Source organism: Molothrus aeneus, chromosome 14, assembly GCF_037042795.1.
Source record: "Molothrus aeneus isolate 106 chromosome 14, BPBGC_Maene_1.0, whole genome shotgun sequence".
Lineage (NCBI taxonomy): Eukaryota > Metazoa > Chordata > Aves > Passeriformes > Icteridae > Molothrus > Molothrus aeneus.
In genome coordinates, this window is record NC_089659.1 from 9,232,616 (window position 1) to 9,251,780 (window position 19,165).

General features: G+C 37.9%; 1 protein-coding gene across 1 annotated transcript in view; it reads left to right on the top strand.

The window, feature by feature from the left end:
- TENM1 (teneurin transmembrane protein 1) overlaps nt 1-19,165 on the top strand; it is a 776,438-nt gene that overhangs the window by 95,006 nt on the left and 662,267 nt on the right. The window lies entirely within an intron of this gene.

The window sequence follows — 19,165 nt, forward strand, 5'->3', positions numbered from 1 at the left end:
AGAAGTAAAACAGTCACAAAGGCAGAATGTGTCTGATTTTGTATATTTTCTTACCACCTGTTGCAAGAAAAATCTAATGCTTCTTACTGCTGTTACTGAGGTTGATTGTGTGAGTGAATAAAAGTTATTTTCATTGAAAACTATGACCTAAATCCTCATCATAGCAGGGCTGGACATTGCACTTAGGGGGAATATGTTGTGGTTTCTAATTCACAGTAAATTGTCACAGCAGTTCCTGTCTCCAGTATGGACCTCAGTGGGATTTGCTCATATTTGGTGTATTTTTAATTATTTTTTTTTAATAAACATAGTGATTGCTAAAATCCTCCAGAGAAGCTCTTTGCAGACTATGCACTAGTGAGTTTTATCAAGGTATTTCTTTCTCCATCTGAAGGTGTCTTTCTTAAGTGTATTTTAGGATTTCCTTCATGCTATGAAAAGAGATGAAGCTTCCCGTCAGCAGGGCATGGACCAGGAGTGCAGTTTTGTGGATTTCTAGAATAACATTGTTGTATCACATTGCTGGCTTTCACTTCTCCATCAGAGAGAACAAATGTTTCCCTCTGGCTGTTTATTTTACTTAGCATTCTGTGCAAAACATTGATTTAGATCCTGATAAAGTAGATAGAAACCAATTTTCTACTATCATATATTATATTTGTCTGCTATCTGTTTAATCTAGTCTGCATCTTTATCTAAATTAAATGTCATTTGGAAAAAAACTTTTTTCCTAACAACATAGACTACATTTAGAGTTCTAACATAGTGCAATTTTAAAAAAGAAGATTAAAGGAAGGATCCAATGCATTAGTTTTCTGTCTAATTTGAACCAGAGTGGTGCTCAGATGTTTTGTAAAACATATGTAAAGCAGAGTATGAGAAGGTTATCAGAAGAAAGTAGAAGCATTTGCCCCTGAATGGCCATGTAGAAAGCTGAAATAGTCAGAAAGCTTTTCTAGTGAGAAGCTAATGCTTCTTTCTTACTGATTTTTCTTTTTCTTGGATAAGATGCACAAAGTGTTCCAGGAGAACACAATGACAAGGCCATATTTTTATTTTTATGGCGATCATTTGCTATTCAATTACAACAAGAAGATTCTAGATATAAGCATAATACAGTGCTTTTATTTCAAATGATTTGATTGTCAACAGAAGTTTACTTCAGCAATTAAAAGAAAAAAGTTAGTTTCACTTTCCATTTTCTTGGTAGTTTGTAATCTTAGTCCCAGCTGGAACTGAGCATGCAGTTTTCTTGCAGAGATGCTAAGGAGCTGCAGACACCTTTCTCAGAAAGTGGTGTCTGGTACTGGAGGAAAATTTGATTTCATGAGGGGTCAGCTTCAAAACCCCACTGATATAATAGTGCTTAAAATTAATTTGCTATGTATACAATATACATTTAATTACAGATTAATGCACCAGATGAGCCTTTTGTTAGATTTAGGTGAACAAGTCGAGCTCTGAGCATTTCTTTGTGTTTCCCAGCAGGGGAAGTTTGCTGTCAGAGGAAACACAGTAAATGCATTTTAACAGGAGTGGCTGGATGCCAAAACAGAAAAGAACTTTCTCAAACAAGGACCTAGTGTTTAACTTCAATTTATTTACACCCTAAAAATAGCCAAAGGGTAAGGACAGCATAGTCTTGATGGAAGCAATAGAATGACAGAAAGAAACCCTGTCTGAATTAAAATTCTCAGTTTAAAATACAAAAGAGCTACATAAGCTAACACCTTTGCAAGTGGTTCTGATTTGTTGTTCATCTCTTGTTAAGGGTTTCTGGGTGTCCTTTTGTTCACTCTGGTTGTTTCAGCCCTCTCCATGACTGAAGCCAGTGTAAACCTGAAGTGGCACTGCCCTGGGAGGGCACCACCCCTGCCTGCTGTTACTCCCTCTGACACGAGAAAAATACTGAAAAAATGTCAGTCACGTTCTAAATGAACACCAGCCAATCATCCCTGTGCTTTTCCTAACTTCTAAGCTTAGTGAGATGGCTGTTAATACTTCACTTTCTGTTACCCATCACTTTGAAATAACTTATTAAACCTTTCAAAAGATAGGTGGGAGATGAATAAGAAGTAAGTGTTCAGTAATATAGCTTCCTTGGATGTTTTGAGAGGCAAATATTTGTATTTGCAAGAAATAATAATCTAACTATGATTCTCAATAGGGTGTCATAAGATTTTCAGCCAGAACAGTCTGGGAGTACTTTGTTTCAGGCTATTTATTCCAGAAGTGGGAATAGATGAAATTCTCCAATGGGATTGCAAAAGTTCCATAATGATACCATAAGACATTAACTTAGCAGTTGGAAATAACATTTATGAATCACTGGAAGTTAAGTTCTCATGGGTTTAATATTTTCTATAGCCTCATAAATCTGATAGAGACATAATCTCTTTATTAAGTCAGAAATTCTATTTGTTTTTAGAAGAAATCAACAATTCTGCCCCAAAATAAATGAGCTCTCTTCATGGTAAACAAATTTGCACACAGGAGATACTAAGAGAATCCTCCACATGTAAATGATAAAATATTAAGTCTTTCCTTGAAATTCAGTGTAAAAAGAAACAAATACACCCTCAGAAGGTGGACAAATGTCTATGTTAAGATTAAATATATGCATTAATTTTCTAGGTTCTGTGGGTTTCAGATCTTTATACAGGTGGTTCTGGTGTCACAAAACCCTAATCTCAATAATGGAGTTTGGCTCTGGTCCTGCAGAGTCCAGCACCCTCTGTCCTTTGTGCTTGTGTGACCCCTAAATGGAAAAGGGGGGAGTTTGTGTGGGAATCTGTGAGCTGAGCAAAACCACCGCCCTTGGTTAATTCAGACCATGATGTTTCTCCCATTTTCAAGCTCTAGTTTATAGAAAGATTTTGCTTGATTCCTATTCTCTGCGTTTGCTTTGGTGGAACTATGTTTCAAGGCACAGAGTGTGCACAGTATTATAATGATAGCCTTTGCAGATTACATGCATTTTCCATTTTTCAGTCTTGAATTTAAGATGTAGCCAAGTTTTCCCCAAGGAGGTTCTAGAGAAACAGAGTTTATACAGCTCCATTTTGGAAATCTCATCTGGTGAAGGAGAAGCTTCTGTAGAGATGATTGCTGGCAAGAAGTAAGAAATTGGGTGAGGATGGAGAACTAATATAGGACAGACACACTTGGGAGTAAAGGCAGAGAGGATGGCACAGGGAGGGAGAGAGGCAGAGTACTTGGGAGGGAAAAGAGTCTGGGGTTCAGGAGGGATCATAAGGGAAAAGTACAGGTGTAACTTTTTGGTTACACCTTTTTATTTTGAGAATTTCAGTGGTCTCAGTTTCTGACAATAACATGGGGTAACTTTTGCCAGCTCACTGCACTGTGCCATGCTGAAGTCTCCCTGCAGCCCTTGAGGAGAGGGAGCACCTGAATGATCTCCCAGACACTAGATGGAAGCTAACGTGTGCTTTTGTCTTGTGGTAATTTTTTTTTTTTTGTCTCCAGACTATGTGCATTGTTACCTGGAGTTACATAGTTGAGAAGTCTTTTAGTTTTAGAATTTTACTTACACCAGAATATAAATGAAAATAGAGTGTTGTACCATGAAATTAGTTTGTCCCTAAAGTGAAAATGGGTTGTATGATGCAAATTGATAAAAGTGATTTATTATTAACGTATTTAGGCACTGTTACCTGAAAATTGGTGACAGATTAGATAACAAAATGCTTAAATGACTTGAAGGCATAAATTCCATTGTATTAAAATAGCGTTTGTAAACCTCTTACATGCTATAGACATCTGTATCTTCTGATGCACTGGGCTAGAGCTAGGGAATCAAAAGTACCAGTAGTGCCTTGAAAACATTTTTAATCACTAATTGCTACAGAGTTTTTCAGTGCTTAGTGAAATTCACAGCCATGGGCCGGTGTTTGACCTCTGTGTTCTCAGCAGCTCTGGCAATGTGGACCCTGTGCACTCCAACCATCCCATCAAGTAAACCACCCTGGGAAATCTCATCAAATGAGGTGTTAGGCATTAACTGTGTGCAAAACATCAGCATCAGCTTTTCAGTGTGAGTAAATCAGCCAGGTACTCATGGCCACAGACTATGTTGCAAAATGTGATTGCTAAGTGGAAAAGCTTTGGAATAAATGGGCATGGAAACCAGTTGTAATGTAAAGTCTGTTAAGGGAATTAGTCTCTTTCATGTAGCTGTAGAAAATACTGCATGAGATTAATCCATGTTTTACTTTTACAATTGCAAAGGCTCACATGGATCTGCCACCATGCAATAGTTAAAAACTAGGCAGACACCATGCTCTGATTCATAAATATAATGGACTCTCTGATCTAATCATTGTGCTTACACAGCAGCTGATTTCTTGCATTTTTGAAAGAGTACATGAAAGAATTTACATCCAGCTGTCTTGTCTGGGGCAAATGTGTGCTTTTTTTTTAAAGTTGGATAGGAAATAACAGGAAGGGATTTAGCTAATTCTTCAGAATTTGTGTGGATTAAGGAATCAAGTCTGTTAGTATTGTGTATATACTTGATTATTACAGAAGTATCTAGAAATGAAGGGAACAAATAGAAAGTTAGGGAAATGCCTGTCAAAACATTTGGAATTGATATTCCTTATAGTAATCCATATTTACTATTTTTATAGGAAAAGCAAAGGACTCTTTAAAATTGAAATTCCATGAGCTGGAATAATGCTTTCTATTAGGGTATTTTCATGAGGAGTATTGCCTTTTATTGCTCTTGTGTTAAGTTCTATTTTTAAAAGAGGGGAATTAAAATACAGAGATAAGATAATGGTGGATTCCATTCCTGGGGTGAGTAAGCAGCTTATAGGAGACTAGCTGAGACCTTCATCTTCCTTTAGCTGTAATAGCAAGTCTGTCTGATTTACTTTTGTGTGTTGCAGAACTGCATCTTTGTAATGGCTTTTCCAATATTCTGCTGCTGAAACTTTCTAGTTTAAGCGTAGGTGTATTTTGGAGGGAGGAAAGGAAAAGGGAGGGGATGACGTTCCTTGGGTTTACTGGGAGTGACATTTCTTCTGTTAGGAATGCTGCAAATGATCCCTTACCTTAATTTTGTAACTACACAAAGTTGGCTTGAGTTCCTTGGCCATTTCACAGTCATCTCTGTCAGTGCTGGTTTTCATGGAGCTATTTATGTAGCACTGTGGAGGACATGAGCACAGTTGTGAGGGAGACACTCAGAGGTAGCATCTTGCATGGGTGACTCATATAATGAGAAATGACAGCTGACCACAGGGATGAAAGGAGAAGGCCTGAACATGACAAGAGGAAAAATGAATAGAAATGGGTACATCTCCACATCACTGAGCAATCATTGAAGAAAGAAGTGAACTGCTGTGTTTTCCCCTCAATCATTTAATATTATTTATTTATTTATTTAATAATTCAATTTTTTATTTATTTATAATTTTTGCATCCCCATCCCTCTTATTTTTTGACATTCTCTGCCAAATGCTGACTTGCCTGCATCAAAGGCAAATACTCCACACATGAAGATCACCAATTTGACTGCTGTTTCTATGTCACCATGTAAGTACAGTCAGAAGGGATCTGTACCAGTGTGTTGGCAGTTGAAAGGGATTTTATGCCTGCCCTTTACTCCCTGTTTGCTGGTAGCATTTCTATTCTTATTTGCCTTCTCCCTGGTGGATTTCATGGTTGGGAGTAGCACCTGTGGCCACTCTGTGCTCTGACAGCTGCAAGACTCAGATGCCAAGCTCTTGAATGTATTTTTTCTCTATTGCTGTCATGTGGGTTAGGAGAGAGCTTCCAGACAGACGTCTCAGCTGTGTCAGTGTTCATTGCTCACAGATGGACAACAAGGCATTATTAACTTTTCACAATTTCATTCATAGTACACTCATAGGTGCTAAGAGTTAGATTTTTAGCCCGTGCAATTCTAGAGAGTAAGCCCTGGTCTACTGTTCAATATCTTTAAAACTCTTTTTAGATCATCATGAGCTCTGGATAGTGTTGATAGCTTCTTTGGCGCTCTGCATGTGCTCAAGAACACTCTGGGTCTGTAGCAAATTAGGGATACTCATAGAAACATCTCATCAGCATTTCTTCCTTGACTGCTGCTGGCAGTGTTTGAAATCTAATCCAGTCTTTGGAAACCTGGAGTACCTGGAGCCAAGCATGGCTGGCTCAGCTGACACAGACCAGAAGGGAGACTCTTAGTGGATGCTCCAAGCATGGCTGTAGGTTTTTGTTTGTGGGGATGTACATGTGCTCTCTGATGCAGCAGCCTCTGCATAAAACCAGCTGAGATGCCTTTGGGGTAGGATTAGGGTTAGCAAAGGATACTACAGTCAACTCTAAGTTCACCCTGAATTATGGAAGAGGACAAGTTTCTATTGCACTTATCTGAAGGAGATGATTTTTAAAATAATTTCTTTGTAGCTTAATGTTTTCTTTTAACATTCTGGAGAGTTATTTTGAAGTATAACATGGCTAACATAGGCTCATTCTGAATGACACTGAATAAGAAGTTGATAAATTCTTGGCTTTGTGTCCTTATTGCTGTCTAATGTGTGCACTGGTATATGGCAATATATTGTGCAGCTTTGTGGCTGTTCTGGACAGGAAAAACCTCTTGAAAGCAGCAAGGATTCCTGTGGCCTAGAAATGGTGTTTGGGTGTCAATGGAATACTCAAACAGACCTAAAACTCCATCTCTCCAAGACTTGTTGTGAATTTAAAAAGCAGAACTAGAATTAAAAATTGCAATTCAAGTTTGATGAGATAAATTTAGAAATATCACTAATTTCTTCCCTGGCACAAGTCCAGTGAGCAATATCTTGTAACTGCATTTCTGCTCAACAGACTGTAAGTTGGAGAAGAGGTAAATGCAACTTTTCTGCATGAGATATAAAGACATTTGTGGGAAGTCATATTTCCACTAGTGGGCTTATGCTCTGCATTCTGTTCAGCTCCTTAATGCTGAAGTTTGCATACTGAGCTCCCAGTTTCAATATTCACATGATTTCTCTCTGAAGATGTTTAATTTATACAGACTCTCTTGTACAGAGCTCTAGGCTTCAGAGAACTTTTTGTGGAAAATGGGCACACAAATTATTTTGACTCATACAATTTAGTGAGGCCACATCATGGAAAATATAGTCTCTTGTCTGTTGTAAGCAAAATGTGTTGGGGGGAGAGATGACCTTCGGAGATAAGGCTGAAATCAAGCAAAAATGCATTATCTTCCTATTTCACATCAAGGCTGATTTTTATCAGAACACTTGGATGCATTTAGAGAAGGAATTTAAGAACAGGGATGGACCTTCAAATGTACCTGTGTGACTCTAAACATTACCCGGCCAATTATTTTTCCCCTGCTTGTCATATACAAGTCTTTGAGGTGAAATCTCAGCGTGATCAAGGCAGTTAAATGCCTTGTGTGCAGTCTGGGAGAGGTATTTCTCTGTGTGTAAATATGAAAAGTTTTTTTTTAAATAGGATACTCTAATATAAATGCATCTTTTGTATTTTTAGAAATTTTAGTGCACATATAAAAACATATTTCAGTCTGTTTTATTTCTGCAGCAAATGAACCCAAAAGATTATTTTTATGCTCTGCTTATATATGGTCAAGTTCCCACTGAACCACAAAGCTGCTTAAGGACCTGCACACAGTCATTTGTATACAGGGCAAAAGCCTTGTTGGCTGTTCTGCTGTAAACAGAGCGAAGATCTCTTTAACTCCAACAATCGTCTCCCCTCTGCAAATCACAGGCCATATGAGCTTATGGGTTTACAGGCAAATCCAGCCTGCAGCTGAGGATGCAGGGCTGAGCAGAGAGTGCTGCTGGGCTGGGCACTGCCAGTCCCTGTCTGTGTGTGCTGTGAACGTGTCCTGCATTTCTCTGTGGGACTGAGTTTGCTGCACCTGGGACTTGGTCTTCCTACCGCCCCTGCAAGGCAGATTTTCTGCTCCCCGCTTTATGGCTCCTGCTATATTGCTCTGTTAGGTCATGAGGTTCAGAACTGCTGAGGCAACAGGAAGAAAAGGAAAGAAAAAGAAAAAAAAGAAAAACAAGACTGGATTTCCCTAGAATTGCATGGGGTGTAATTCCTGCTGCTTGTAATGGGCTTTATAATTAATAGAGGTAAATTTACCTGGCAGAGCTTAGGAAAAAAAAAAAGAAAATCAATAGGTAATTATAGGCAATAAGTATTACATGTTATTACGTGCCTGATTATGTTGATTGTGTGTGATTTATTTTTTGACAGCCGTGTGACACTATTTAGTTCTTATGATCAGGTAGGTGTCAGCCCATAGAAAATGTTTGGTAACTCCATTTCATGATGTTGGTACAAAGGACTTGAACACACCTCATGTAATTTCAGCAGAGAGGCCAAGATGGAAAATGAAGAGCCACTGATTCATCTTGTTGCTCAAGTTGTGTCTCTGCCAATTCATGTTGAGTGTTCTGTGTTGCAGAGAGCAGTGTGGCAGCTCCTACAGCCATTCTGAGAATTTGGCTGTGAGAATCCCCTAACTGGCCAGAGGAAAACAAATATAGCAGGAAGTTAAAAGGGTAAATGTCCCTGAAGTGCTTGTTACTACTCATGATTTTTGTGCCTTAGTTTCACATGGGATTTTTGAAAGTGATCTGCTTTGAAAGGCTGATTTTTTTTCTGCTGTGCACCATATGAAAGTCTTACTGTTCTAGCTGCTCTCCAGGCTTTGATTTGTTTTGGATTCTCATGCCTGCTTAGTTTGTGAGGGTTAGGGAGGATGTATCCATGGCAAATAATGTGCTGGCTTCTGTAATATTGGCATTGCTGAAGATAGCTTAAATTCAGTTTGTGAGCTTACATAGTATTGAAAGACTGAGGCTTTTAAAAGGTCTGGTACCAGAGGCTTTCCTGGCCCTGCTCTGCTGCCTAGGCACACTCAGATCCTAATCCCTGCCTGTGATGGGCCTGAGCCACTGCCAAAAGAATCAGATGGCCACAAAAAGAGTTCTTGGAAATTTATTAGTGACTGGCATGCTGATAGTGTTAAAATACTTCTTCATAAAGCAGTAACCAGAAGCCTTTAAGGTCCACCAAATTTTTATTCTTCCAGTTTGCAAGTGTTAAACTGCTTTGTTTAACCTCCTATGCTCACATATATAAAATTAATAAGAGCATTCTTCTAGAAGTGTCAAAGGGGTGTTCATGAAGGTTTTCAAATAAGCAGTACTTCCTTACTTGCAAAACTCTTTAGGTTTCATCCTGCAGTTTTCATGATTTTTCTCTAAGATATGCATCTGCACAGCTGACTGTGGAGATATCTTAAGCCCCAATATTTTAGTTTCTAAAATAATTAAAGATATTCAATCAATTTTGTTTTTGAAAGGAAGCACGGGAACAGTTTTTTTTAAATTAATTTCTTATTGGTATGAAATTTTTTGTGATTTTTCTTTTTCTTCTTGCCCCCAAAATCCATCTCATATTTCACAGACGAGGAAACAGAGTGATGGTGTGTCACATGCAGTTAGATCAGTCACTTTGGCAGCCATTACTGACACAGCTTAATGCAGTCTGACTGATGGGATCAGACATGATGTCTCTCACAATGTACAGTGTCACCCTGAGAAATATAGAGAAACACAGGTTTCAGAAAAACAAAGTTAAGGGTTGTTTTACAAAAGAAATAATAACCCATGGCATTGTGTCTGCACACAGGCACCCAAAACAAGTAGGTCCTTCTGGACAGAGCAAGACAAGTGTGCTAAATTCATTTCCTTAGGGAACATGAGGGGTTTTTTGGGCCTACTTGAATGAACCTCATTTATACAGGAGTTAATGCAACTTTCTGCAACAGTAATTTCTCTTTCTGTTCCTCACTTAAAGCACAATGATGTCAATCTCAAAAAGGTATTTTGAGAGCTTCCCATTTTGGGATACCCAGCTTGTGACCTCAGCAGTGTTTCTGGTTTCAGTGAGGTGATCTGACTTACTTCACATTTGGCTTTCAAAGTTGAGAATATCCAAACAGCTAACCACAAAGACCTTTTAACTTTGGAAGGCACCATGTAGCATCAATGCATAATTTGTTTCCATCTTGGTGTATTCATTGATGGCATTTGGAATTTATTTTACTATTCTCACAGTTTAGTTACTGCAGCTGAGGTGCCCAGATGCAAACAAAGTTGTATTTATACTCCTTCATGTGTAGTTAGAGCAGAGACAACTGCTCTGATCATTAGAGACAGGTGCTCAACTGGACCCGATGCTTTCACAAGTTTGAGTTTATTGATCCAAATCTCAGCTTTAGCTTTCCTGGCCTTTAGAACAACATGTGAATTCTGAGGTCCCCTGAAGTCAGTCCCAAGCTTCCCATTCTCTTCAGCAGGGCAGGCTCAGACCTGCAGAGGTCACTTCGGGGACTTGCTCATCTTGAAGTTGTTTGAAAAAAATTGTCCAGCTGGTTAAAGTGACAGTTGGATAAGACTGACCATGTGAAGTGTCTCTGAAGGATGCTGAGCCTCTGAAAAAGCACCTATTACTATCACCTAAGTAAGTGAGAACTGAAAATTCCATTGAAATGGAAAAAATATTGATCAGTAACAGTGAGAGAAACACTTGTTCATACCTTAAAAAAAGAAAGTGACTCTAAGCCTTTATGTGGGATCCATTCATTACTAAAATAAAAGTAATAAACATTAATGTGATTCTGGACTCATAAATTCTACTGGAGACGTGATCAAGTTGTAATTATTACAGACATTTAAATTAATGGGTTGGCCGTAAATTTAGCTATCAAAACTATTTTAAAAATATAGAACTTAATCTGTATTTCTGTCTCCATCTCCAGAAGTATTTTTAATGTCTGTTCTTAAAACAGCACTTTAACTTGATTGGTTTTTTTCTCCCTAAAAGTCAAAATTAATGCAAATAATTTGTGGCCTAAAATAGGAAAAAAGAAAGAAAAAAAGACAAAGGTTCTATGCAGGAAAACAAATGTGTCTCTGTCTGCCTCTCTCTGTCACCAGCATTTTAATGATCACTTCACAACTTTGCTATCTCTGAACTTAGATCCGTTTCAGCTTCCTCAGATTAATTTGCATGCAGAGCTATTTTACTGTTTTGGGAAGTATTGATTGAGAAAGCAATAGAACAGTTTTTATACAATGTCTATGGAAAATAGAGGAATGTGAGGCTGGAGTTGCTCCTTACAGGGACCTGTTGATCCCTCTACAAAAATACTGAGTCCCTGTAAAGGTTTCTTTGCCTGAAGTGCCCAATATATGCTGCTGTTACCCTTTCTGGAGGGGGTAGCAGTTGAAATGTTCAACATGCTGCATGTTTTTAGGTAAAAATTAATTAGTGTGAATAGGCAGAGCACCCTATGGTGTCACTGTTTAGTCAGTTTTCTACGGAGAATCACACTTCAATAGGAAAAACAATGGGGGTTTTTGTGTTCTAAAGACATGGCAAAACCAAACAAATTAAAATTAGCAACTGATGTGTCATCTTATCATATGTTTTCCTTCTTTCTTTGCCATCCATTCCACTGCCATTAGTGAAGGGAACTGTGTGGGGGAAAAGATGAGCAAAAGCTAAGTGAAAAACCTCAGACAAATGCTATTTTTCTTTGCCAGTGCAGGCACTGCCAACTCCTGCCTAGAAAAACTGCTTCTGAACCTTTCATCCATGCTTTTGGATGGTGCTACCAGAGAAATTTGTCTCAGTAACATAATTAGAATCACCTGGATGGAAGTGAGAGCTGTTAGGGGTGTTTTAAAGGCTCCCAGTTTGGTGCTGTGTGACAACATGATGGACATAGCCAGCACTTTGAGTGTCTGAATTACTGAGATAACTGACCTAGGAAAGAGAGAAACAAGACTGCTTAAAAAATAATAAGAGCAGCTCCTTAATAAATACAGTGAGGGGAGCAAATAGAGCAATATAAGCCTGGTCATATGTTAAATCTGTTTAGATGTAGTTGATCAGAAAGTTTAAAAGAATGATCATAGTGGGGCCAATCTGAAATGTGATCAGAGGTAAAATGTTTTTGTGATTTGTGCAGGTAAGTATTTGACAGAAGAGTTGTTTGGAATGACCTTATTATTGTAATCAGTTGGAGGGTGAGGGGTTGGTTGGTTGGTTTTTCACTAAAGAAATCAGTTTACATAACTGTGGGCTTATGTGACCATTGTTTTACCTGCAGTGTCTCAGCCCTCCCTCTTCTCCCCTCTCTGATCCATTTGTCATTTTGGAGGTTTTATGAAGTGTGGCAGGGAAGAGCTGAATCTATTGTATCCCATCTGTTAGGGGTCAGAGGCAAATAAAGCCCCCACCCAGGAACATGCTGCTAGTGGAGAGGTAATATATAATACAATAAAAGGCTTAGCTTTTCTTTCTCCATTCTTGGATAAACCTGTACCAATTTCTAATACAAATATTGCTTTAAGAGGCTGTAAAGTTCTTCTTCAATCATATCCCCTGCAACCATGATTATGGGCAGTTTCATCTGCAAGGATATTTTCAGGTGTATTTGGCTTTAAGCATGTGTGTAGATTTTGCTGAATAATCAGATTGCTTGCACACGAAGATGAATGAACAGACTTAATGTTGTGAAGCTTATCCTCCCCAATCCCCCAAAAAATGGCATTTCAAGCTGGTTACTCCATAAATTAGTGTTTGAGACTGTTTACAAACACCTTGCTTGATTATTAATAAAAGACTAAGATGTTCTTGGTTTTCTGGGGGGTTTTGTTTGTTTTTGTTTGTTTCATCGTTTGTTGTTGTTTGGTTGGGTTTTTTTTCAATTTCTGTGTTGTCTTTTAATTATATACAGAATTTGCTCTTTTTTTTTCTTGGAAAAGGATTTGACTCTTGTCTTTCTGAAAAAGTAGCACATGGTCTAAGAAACTACTGAGGGTCTGTGTTTGCAATCTTAAAAATATTTTTTCTTTTTGTGTAGGAAACTGTATGGTAGACATTTGGTGTCAGAAATCTGTGACAGAATAACATATTCCAAAAAGAGAATAGAAGGGTATTTTGTGGTGTAAATCACATTATAGTTTTGGGGTTTTTTTTTTGTAGGAGTATACTTTTGATTTCTCTTTGTCGTGTTCTGGGCCAACTATTTGTTTGATAAACACTTCCTGAGAATATCCAGCTTCCTGTTATTGAAGTGCTACCTAGAATTACTGCAAATGAGGCAGGTGAGAGGTGCCAGCTTTGCTTTGTTTACTTCCCCCCTGACAAGTGTTTCTGTGTACAGATAATGTGCAACATTGGGACTGCATTTCCCTTAAGGGCACAGCTTTTCAAACACAAACAGGGTAAAAAAAAAAAAAATTCTAAGAAACAGAAAATGGCTGGGGTTTGCCTCCCTAAATTGGTAGGGAAGACTTCAGGCAGTTTGTGGTACCTGAAATAGCTTTTATTCTTTTTGATTCTACTTGGCAATTGTTGAAGGTGATGATGTCTCTTTAAATCTGCTGTCACTTGTGCTGCCTGGGAACAGACAGATTTCTCCTTTTTTCTTGTGTTTGCTCTGCTATCAACTGGGATGAAGAAGATAGGCAGGCAAAAGTAATTCATTTGTAATATTTCACATTCTTCTTACAGATGGAGAAGGGACAATTTCAAATTAAAGCAGCTTTTCTTCTGCAAGAAAAACAGATATTTGCTTGTATCACTTCAAATTTGTATTAGACCATGTTTTATTGTTGAGAAGTCATGCTGCTACACTGAATAATGCAGCATGGGCTGACCTATTTGAATATTGAAACATTGATTCACCTGTCAGCATTTTTGAGCAAATGGAAATATTTGTTCTTGTCTTCAAATGGAAGTACAAAACAGAGCAGATGTTTGCAGGCATGTGTAAATCTCGGTGGACCAAGCGTACAATATATATTGTAAACTCCTAATTTCATCAAGATTATTCTTTATTTAAAGATGGTAGACCATAAATTTGTGATCAATAACATAAAAATTCATGACCATGTTAGAGTATGTTACATTAATAGTTAATACCTACTGCCTGTATTTAATGAGAATATTTGAAACATTCTATAATAAAGCTAAATATTTAGTATAAACATATTCTGACACTTTTGCATATAATTGTTAATAAAAGAAAAAGCAGTTCAGCTCCTGAGCCAGAGGGCACATCTTTAAGTAGCCTATAAAAGGAGACAACATGTCCAAGCATTTGTTATGTAGGTGTCTTTTCAGAGTACTCAATTTCTGTACTGTAAGAGCTCCCCAAATTTTTATTAGCCATCTGTTTATAGTAGGTGTGTACTTGGGTTGGTTTTTTTTTTTTTTCCATTTAACTGTAATTATTACTCTGGCAACAAGAACAAGATGAAATTGTGGCTTGTCTCCTGGAAGTTCTGCTTTCATTACATATGGTTCTCTCCATTAAAATACAGACCAGTTGCTCAAGCCACCTTAAGGGGAAAGCACTGGGCATGCTGCTCCCAAAATTAGGCACACAGACACATTAACAGGAGCAGTAATTGCCTATGTTATTTGTTGGCTGGAGTACTGACTGTGTATATAAATTTTCAAATTATTGTACTGGCTGCAACTCATTGCTAGTGAGCATCCACTGCCACCTCCTTTCCTAGGAAATGAAATATCCTTTCTAGGTAACTATTTATGTTTATACTTAGGGTTTATAATGACTAATGACAAATGTTTTCATGTTTGCTGTTCTGAATTGCATGCCATATGTGTTGGCCTGACCTTGGAATGAACAATGTGATGGGTGCTGCTTAGAAAATATGGAACAGAGTAGATTATGTATAGATTTTATACAGCAAAGGAAAATTGGAGGAGAGGAATGCACTCAGTTCCTGAGGAGCAGGATCAGTTCTAGACACAAAGCCATTCTAAGGAATGCTTTGGTTGTGTCTGATCACAGCAGGTTTTTCCTTTTCTCTGGACACATTTGCCCATGAATGGAGGGATGGGGGCTGCTTTCCCCTTCTGATGAAGGAATGAAGAGGCAGCTCTGCCAAAGCTGCTCTTGCAGCTGGCTGGTGCTCAGAGGGCCATTCTAACATCTTGCTATTCCAAGGGCATTCCTGTGCAGGAGAGGAAGCTGTGCCCTGTGCTGTGCATAGAACCTTAACTAGGAATGGAGAGGAATATCCATGCTGCACAAAGGTGCTGAGATATGAATGATCTCAGCCATACAAGGCACCTCTGGGATTGATTGTGTCTTTTTGAGAGAAAACTACTAGGAATTTCTCTCTTCAGTTTTAACCCATCTTAATGGATGCTGATCTACTCAAGGTCATGAATAAGTGAAAGAGAGTCCTCAATTCTTTCGTGTGTATGTACAGAACTTCCTCAGCTTTTTAAAGTAAATAGAAGTTGGTGTTTCAACAAAGAAAGAAAGAAAGAAACTCAGAATTGCTGAAAAAGTGTTTCTTCTCTTTCAGCCCTACTTTTAGATACTGCTCAAGAAAGCTTGGGAAATTGTCCGTGGCTCATCTCAGCTGCTCACCACTGTAGTTAATTATTACCCATTTAAAATTCTGTGTAGTTGAAATAATTGCTGTCTCCATTCCTCTTCCTTTCTTTCTTTTCCACAAACACTTCTACTTCTGTGGCTTTCAAATACTTAAGTTATGGTATCAAGCATGTACTCTCAATTATCTGTCAGAATTAATGAGCAAGCTTACCCACAAGTGTCTCATTTTTCACTGTGTACAAAATAAGCAGGGAGGGCATATTTTAGTATCTATAGGCTGCTGTAGGTATAACATCATTTTGATATATGGCAGAGCCTCCTTAATGAGATCATTGCAGGAGTGTTTTGCATGTGGTAGATGTGTAAGATGCAGATGATTTTTGTGCTGACAGCAGCCATCACACTGACTCATGCAAAGTTTGTGCTGTAAATTTTCTCTGAGCTGCAGACACATCAGCAGTATCCCTTGCATATCTAAATATTATATTGTGCACATTTTCACCTCTATTCAAGCAGTGATATGGCCTAGTTTGTTTTATCCTTGGAAAGCAATATTTTAATGCTTGTGTTGTCCTGTTTTCAATAAAGTAACATGGAGGGAAATGTATTATTTCCTTGAAAATAAAAGATTGTTGCCAAAGAAAAAACATTAGCAGTCCTGCTGGTATAAATTTCTAGGTCTGTTCCTGATTTATAGTTTAAATTGAGTCTGGGCTGGCCAAATGCCCTCAACTCCTGCTGTATTCAAAACAGCAACGTGGGCTGAAATAAACCTGTAGAACCTGGGCTATTTTCACCTGGCCCTTGGTGCTTTTTGAAATCAGTCTTTTTAAGAAGTTAATACTTGAACATTTGGCATCTCATTATTAACTAAAATCTTGGCCTTGAGCTTGATGGACCCATTATCCCTCTTTGCTCAGACAGACTTCAGTTTGAATAGTGTCTCCTCTACAGTATCATTATGGGATTTGGGTTTTTCACATTGATTCTTCTCAGTTGTTTGCTTTTATTTCTCTTTAAATAGGTGAATTGAACCGAAGCATGACTTTTTGAACCAAAAATAAACCAATTTCTTTCTGCTGTTAAACAAAATTATTGTGTTCATCTTTAGGTATGTATCATGCAGGCAGAGGAGCACCAACAGATAGTAGCAGGTATTTGCTGTGTAGGGCAGTTCCATATCTCTTCTATAAGGTCCCACAAAATTTGTTTCATGAGACCTTCAGGAGAATTGAAACTTGCCTCAGCAAACCCATAACCTTCAACAACCATGAAAACAGTGGGATTTTGTTCAGTGCTCTCTGACATGGCTGTCAGCTCCAAAAAAAGCTGGAAAACTTTTCTGGGTTTCTGGTTTGCTCCTTCCTTATCCCCACCTTGCCCATCCCAGTAAAGCTGACATATCATCAGCCTTTGGTGTCAAAATATATCTGAGGTTTGAATGCTACTCCTGATTTAGAAGGTTTGTACACAGGAAAGATAGATGTGACTGTAGTTATAGACTGGCCATAATTCCATCTGAATGTATTTGAGAATTCTTTCAGACACAATGCTTTTAAAGCCTAATTATGTATTGCAAGGTATAGTTCCTAAATTTCTGTTAGGATGATGTTCCCACCAATCTCTTCCATTAGGAGTCCTGTAGAGCACTTTATTTCTCAGACATCAAGCTCTATGGTTAATGTTTTCTTTAATAGACTACCCCAATCTCACAGCTCTTTAGTGTCTAATGAAATATAACTGTAGTGAAACTGATTGAGTTGAAAATAGCAGTTTTTGTAATGAGGAAGGAGCATAAAAATGATTTGGGACGAAGATACTGATTAGATTTTAAAGGCAAAAATCTAAATAATGAGATCTGCCAAATTGATAAGTGATATCTCAATACAGTTCTAATGAACACAAGCCCTTTTTTGAGCTAAAGGAATGTTATATTATTGGTAAGTTGTTTTCAGGATTTTGTGTACTTTGGAGAGTACATTAGTTACAGAGGTGACACCTGCAAGTTTTGTAGACTGGTCTTTCCTTTTCCAGCAATTAAATCATGGCCCTAGGAAGCTGAGTGATAAAATTCTTATTAACTTCTGAAAAGTGAGGATTTTGCCCTGAAGCTTCATATTAATAGAAGTTGTTGGGCATATATAGAGTAAATATATATATATATATATATAAATATGTATTTACTTTATATATGTAAAGTAAAGTTAATGTGATGAAGGAAGAACTCTGAGAGCTGTTAAAGACAAACCTGCAAACAGAAAGAAAAGTGAACTTCTTTCCTGACATAGCACAGGTTGAACAATCAGCCTAAACTGGAGACTGTTTTCCATATTTCTTCTTAACTTTAGTTCTTGTTCCTTAGTGTTCTTTATCAAGCCAGGTATAGGATTAAACAGGTTAACCTCAGAGCTGCTCCGTTGGGGAATTCAGTGTTGTCAGGACAGCTTCCCCCTCCAAGGATGCTGCTCCTGCTGCACAGGGCAGCAAACAGCTCTGGGCCATCCTGGAACTCAGTTGCCACAGCAACCTGGTCCCTGGTACAAGCAGAGAAAGCAAAACAGATGGCAGGAATGTTGCGCTACTCCAAGAAATCTCAAGGTTTCCAGAACAATAACACTTCAAATTCCAATTTCCCGCCTCAAAAATGTTAATACAGCTGCTTTACTCTATTATGTTGCAAAATCATGAAAGTTGATGTAAAAATAAGACCCCTTTTCTAGGGAACTAGCAAAGATACAAATGGAGATTTACTAGCTTAAAGCTAGGAAGCTGAAAGCTGAATTGTTTACACTTCAGTTCTGTTCACACTTCTGTCCTGTGGACAAAGCATTTAAGAGCACACATTGACATTCACAATCAGAAGTTGCTGAGAAGTCCCTCCTTTGAGTTACTTGTGGACATAGGGCTCTTTTTTTTTTCTCTCACTGCTTTGAACCAACATTTGTGTCTATGGAAAATCATCCTCAGAAGTGCTGGCCTGATTATCCTTTTGTTGTGTTTTGAAAAAAAAACTTGGAAAAAAAAGTTATCGTGAAAATAAGTAATTCCTATAGAAAATAATTTATTTTCATAATTTGCAAGTAATTATCAACTGTTGGGATTTCAGGTTGTTTTGTTTCAATGAAAATGTTGGTGGTTTTTGGCTTTTCTGGAAAGAAACCTTGTAGTACCAAACAAAACTGATTTCTGATTATAGCTAAATTATAGCTTGTTTGTTTGTTTTAAATAAGGCATTATTAAGCTTAAAAACAAAAAATTGATTGGCCTTGAAATGCATAGAGATGGTTGCTTTTATATATAAATACAGACAGACTGGAACCAGGAACTGGGTTTGCTAATGGCAGTCCAGGGCAGGAGCTCTGAGGGAGAGTCATGATTGAATATAGCTTTTAATAGTCATGTTTGAATATTACTTTTAACTGCAGATCCCTGGACTACTCCCAGGGTGTTGCAACCATGGTATCAGAATATTTCCAATTTGTACATAGGACTCTGCTGGGTATCAGACAGCCTTAGTATAATACAAGTTATTTGTTCGTAAATACTTCTATTTTAAAATACATTATCAATAAATGTACGTATTTTAAAATAGGATATTGACACACTGGGCATGTTCCTGAGAAGTAGGGGACAAGCTTTGATACACTCTGATACCAGGGTATAAATTATGGAGGAGAAATGGTCGTGCTGGTAGAAAGC